This window comes from Rhinopithecus bieti, unplaced genomic scaffold (assembly GCF_001698545.2).
Source record: "Rhinopithecus bieti isolate Rb0 unplaced genomic scaffold, ASM169854v2 scaffold_1467, whole genome shotgun sequence".
In the NCBI taxonomy this organism is placed as follows: Eukaryota; Metazoa; Chordata; class Mammalia; order Primates; family Cercopithecidae; genus Rhinopithecus; species Rhinopithecus bieti.
This window is the reverse complement of record NW_016803692.1, coordinates 4,028,982-4,034,707: the sequence shown is the minus strand read 5'-3', so window position 1 is coordinate 4,034,707 and position 5,726 is coordinate 4,028,982.

Sequence of the window (5,726 nt, the reverse complement as noted above, 5' to 3'; positions counted from 1 at the left end):
CTCGTTGTATTAGAAAAGGACAGATAATGTCATTGCGTATTGAATGTCAATATAACAAAGGTTTATTTCTCATTCCACATGTCCAATTTGAATTATTGGGGGTTGAGAGGTGCACCTGCTCCAGTTAGTCATTCAAGGACCCAGGTGAATGGGGGTTCCCATTGGCTTCAAGAGGAGAAAAATCAGGGAGATTCACGTCCAATCTGAAATGCTTTGCACCAGATGTTGTCTACATTTCTTTGACTTACTGTCCCTTGATAAGAACTAGCCATGACGGGAGGCTGAGGCAGGAGAATGGCGTGAACCCGGGAGGCGGAGCTTGCAGTGAGCTGAGATCCGGCCACTGCACTCCAGCCTGGGCGACAGAGCGAGACTCCGTCTCAAAAAAAAAAAAAAAAAAGAACTAGCCATGAGGCCTTGGCTTATTGCAAAGGGGCTGGGAAATATGGTCTTCCTGTATTCCCAGGAAAGAGAGGAGAACCAGATATATGCAAGAAGTGACGTATCTGTCACATCTATTCACCTCATTCTTCAAGGTGATTTCAATCTGTTGTGATGTTTTTTATCCAGTCATTCTCTAAAATGATGATATAAAGCATATAATCAGAATTGGACAAAAGTTGTCCATACAAAGAGTATTACAGCTGGGGATTATATTTTTGACAAAGGTCATATCAACAATAACAATGACAGTGACAAAAAAGTCACTGTAATTTATTGAGAACTTATTATTAGTCAAAGACTTTTCCTGGATTATCTCATGCTGATAAATTATTCCTAGTATTATCTGAATGTTATGGATAAGAAAATGAGGTTCAGGTAGCTTAAGCAATTGGCCCAAGGTCACAGGTAGTAAGGAACAGGGGCAGGAATTGAATTCAAGAGGGCTGAACCCAAGATCCAGGTCTTACCCACTATGGCACAGAGTAGCACATGTATCACAGCTGTGACCAGTGACATGCTCTATAAACAAAGCTATGATTTGAAGCCTCTCTAACCCTTTACAGCGACAATATCATGCTTTGATTCACATAAGTTGTTACTAGAAAGCTTCTTAGAGAAGCTTTTTTTTTGCTTGTTTTGTATTTTTAAGTAAATTTTTAAAAGTAGGTGATGCAGTCACATAGTTTAGAAATTAAAATGATATTAAAAGATATACACAGAGATGTGTATCAGGGGAACACACCTCTGTTCCCAATCCTGTTGTGAAAATGCACTAGTCAATTAAGGAGATGATTTTATTCTGGCTACTGTAGTAGTGAGAATGTGTATCAATGAGGAATGTTTCTAAGAGAGGGCAAGGGGCAGATAAGTAAGGGCATCACCATACATGGGGCTCATGAGAGTCCCGAGGACAGAGTTGGATCTTACCTCAGACAGCAGGTGCTCTTTGCTGGTTCCTGGCATGCAAAGAATGGGGGATTTCCTTTTTTAAATTATTATTTTAGATGGAGTTTCTGTCACCCAAGCTGGAGTACAGTGGTGCGATCTTGGCTCACTGCAACCTCCATCTCCCGGGTTCAAGCAATTCTCGTCTCAGCCTCCCGAGTAGCTGAAACTACAGGTGCCCACCACTACACCTGGCTAATTTTTGTATCTTTAGTAGAGACAGGGTTTCACCATGTTGGCCAGGCTGGTCTTGAACTTCTGACCTCAGGTGATCCGCCTGCCTCAGTCTCCCAAAGTGCTGGGATTACAGGTGTAAACCACTGCGCCCAGTGGGTTGGGAATTTCTTAACCTTCATTGTTTTCTGGAAGCACGGGGCTTAAAGTTTGATATTGTCAGTGTCTACCCCAAACTCCTCCTGCCCTCTACACACGAATATTTTTATTGGTTTCTTTCATGGTGACAGTATTTCCTAATACAAATGCAAGCATGAATATATATTTTTATCTTCCCCTTTCTTCCACACAGAGTAGTATAAGTAAATATATCTTCTCCAACTTCCTCAGTTCATTTTATTGTATATCCTGGATATCTTTCCACAATCATATGGAGACTTTTTTATTTTCCTCATTTTCCCCACTGTGTAATGTTCCATTGTACCGTAGTTATTTTTTTTTTTTTTTTTTTTTTTTTTTTTTGTTGAGATGGAGTCTCGCTCTGTCGCCCAGGCTGGAGTGCAGTGGCACAATCTCGGCTCACTGCAAGCTCCGCCTCCCGGGTTCACGCCATTCTCCTGCCTCAGCCTCCCCAGTAGCTGGGACTACAGGTGCCCGCCACGGCGCCTGGCTAATTTTTTGTACTTTTAGTAGAGACAGGGTTTCACTGTGGTCTCGATCTCCTGACCTTGTGATCCGCCCGCCTCGGCCTCCCAAAGTGCTGGGATTACAGGCGTGAGCCACCGCGCCCGGCCCCTTGTACCGTAGTTATTTAACCAGTCCCCTATGACACTTGAATTTCTTCCAATATTTTGCTATTATAAACAATGTTTCAGTTAACAACCTGGTACATATATCCTACATGGACAGGCATAGCTCCAGGAGACATTCCCAGAAGTGAGACTGGTGGATCAAAGAGTCAATATATTTGTAATTTCTATAGATATTATCAAATTGCTCTCTATATGGGTTGGACTATTTTGTCTTCCTACCCACATTGTAAGGGCATGCTGTGTTCCCATAGCCTTACCAACAGAGTGTGCTGCTAAGTGGAATTTTTCTAATCCCCAGTTGGTAAGAAATACCATTTATAAGTAGTTTTAATTTGTACTTCTTATAAAAATATATATTTGATTCAACTATTGTGAAAAATAATTTAGAAAATAGCCAGGTGCAGTGGCTCATGCCTGTAAGAGATCCCTCAGGGGATCCTCCTGCCTTGGCTTCCCAGAGTACCAAGACAGGAGGATCTCTTGAGGCTAGGAGTTCAAGACCAGCCTGGGCAACATAGCAAGACTCTGTCAGTACAAAAAAAAAAAAAAAAAAAAAATTAGGCAGGTGTAGTGGTGCACCTGTAGTCCCAGCTACTCTGGAGACTGAGGTAGTAGGATCACTGGAGCCCAGAAATTCGAGGCTGTAGTGAGCCATGACCATGCCACTGAACTCCAGGCTGGGTGACAGAGCAACAGAGTAACACATCGTCTCTAAAAAAAGAGAGAAAGAAAGAAAGAAAATACACTCTACAGAAGACACTAACCCTTTGAATAATCAATGATCAGTTTCTTGTCCCCACCAGTGTAAGCCCAAGTGAGCATTGCCATTCTACAGGAAAGAGTATTATCATTGGTGAACAGTAGCATGTCTCAGAGTTTGTTCTGCAAATTTTACCAAGTTTGAGACACTGGGACACTTTGCCAAGAAGTTAAAGAGGCTTCTTTATTTAATGACTCCTCAAAGCTTTTAAAACGTTCCTTTTTTTTTTTAATGGGTCGCTAGGAGGGGAGAATTTTGGACTTTAATGGAGCCTTTTCTCAGAGACTCTTCCATTTTTTCCCTGGAACACATTTTGGGAAACATTGATTGAGAAGGTTTGGGAGGTTGGGTTGAATTTATACCCAGTTAAAGGCCAAGTCTGCGAAGTCATTTTATTTAAGATAAAATCCCTATTGTTTTCTCATAACTTGTTTTTTTCTAATAATAGAGAAAAGGGGAGCATCTTGGTTAATGGAAGGTTTTTATTAGTTGGATTACCTGAGGTACAGGAGTCAGAATCCAGCCTTGATTAGTGTCGCTCAGGGCCAGCCCAAGGAAATCAAGACATGGGCAAACTGCTGTGTCTTAGGCCTCTTTTCTCCTTGGCTGGTTTGCTTAGTGGCCCCATCACAAACAAGCTGGCAGGAAAAGACCTGAAAACTCATTTTCTCTAAGATGGTGTTTGTTCATTTGCTCAATTGAACAAATTGTTACTTATTGAACAATTTCTAACTTTACTGCTTTGTGCTGGGTCCCTGAGGTAGTCCCAGAAGAAACATAAGGCTCCAGTGCACTCTCCAGCAGCCCCTGATCTCCTTAGAAGGGTAAAATATGCCCAGCAGTGAGCTAACAATGTAAGTGTGATTAAGTAACAAGATGAGACTTAGAATAATGTTACTTCTCCCCGGTAGCTCATCTCTTGAGAGTCTGCTTTTTAACCCTCTGGTTAATGCTTTATTGGGAACTCTAGTTGTGGAATTCCCTCAATTCTACAAGCCAAAATAGGGAAGAATTTTCCTTCTTTTCTTTTTTGGGTGAGCAGGTGTTCCCTTATAGTTGGCTCTGGGTGACTGCCACAGTAAGGCCAGCCAGCTACTTTCGGGCATCAGAGAGGACTGCCTGCCGGGCCACCATGGGTAATGCTTCAGTAGCCTTTAGCTCCACCTAAGGTGTATCTCTGCTAATTGCAATAATCTTGTCGATAATATATAAATGAGGGAGAAAAGGCCCAGTCTACTTTATTTTTTTGTCCCAGTCCTCTTTTCACCTCCAAATTTGTCTTTAGTGCATTGTGGCCACAAATTCCTTTTGCAGAAGGCGAAATAAGTAGGTTCTCAATTTGAGCACTGATGAGTAGTTTCTTGGAGCAGTCTAAAAGAAATGTGGTTTTGACAGCAGCTAAAAGAGGACATATTAGAAATGCCAAATTGCTGTTATAAAGAGCTGGCTTCTGGCAAGGGACTGAACAATTCAGACTTCAAGGATATGTAGAAATGTTTTGAAAGTTCTTGTTTAAATATGATCTCAAGAAGTTAGAAGCAGGGAGTCAAGCCAACTAGATAAATTTTAAATGCACACGACTTCATCTTGAAATCTTACTCACAAAAAGTAGTTTTATAATCAAATACTACGTCCAAATGCTTATTTACAAAGATGTTCGTCTCAACATTGTTTATAGTGGTGAAAAATTTGAAAACCATTTTAATGTCCAGTGGATAAATTGTTGATTAAATAAAGTCAAACAGGCATAAAAATTATGAAAGACAAAGTCTCATTCTGTCACTGATATAGTTTGGATATTTGTCCCCCCAAATCTCATATTGAAATATAATCCCCAGTGTCGGAGGTGGGGCCTGATGGGAGGTGATTGGATCATGAAGGATAATTTTTCATGAATCGTTTAGCACCATCTCCTTGGTGCTGTCCTCATGATAGTGAAGGAGTTATTGTGAGATCTGGTTGTTTAAAAGTGTGTGGCACCTTACCTCCCTCCTCTCTCTTGCTCCTGCTCTTGCCATGTGACATGCCCACTCCCACTTTGTCTTCTGCCATGATTATGGGCTTCCCAAGGCCTCCCCAAAAGCCAGGCAGATGCCAGCACCATGCTCCCTGTAGAGCTTAAAGAACCGTGAACCAATTAAACTCTTCTTTATAAATTACCCAATCTCAGATATTTCTGTATAGCAACAAAACAAGGCCTAACACAGTCACCCAGCTGGAGCGCAATGGTACAATCATAGCTCACTGTACCCTCGAAGTCCCAGGCGCAAGTGATTCTCTCACATCGGCCTCCTAAGTAGCTGGGATTACAGGCAAGCACTATAGCACCTGACTAATTTTTTTTTTTTTTTTTTTTTTTTTTTTTGTGATAGTCTCTTGCTCTGTCGCCAGGCTGGAGTGTGGTGGCATGATCTCGGCTCACTGCAACCTCCGACTCCCTGATTCAAGCTACTGTCCTGCCTCAGCCTCCCGAGTAGCTGGGATTACAGGCACGTGCCACCACGCCCAGCTAATTTTTTGCATTTTCAGTAGAGATGGGGTTTCACCATGTTGGCCAACACCTGGCTAATTTTTTTCATTTTTTTTTTTTT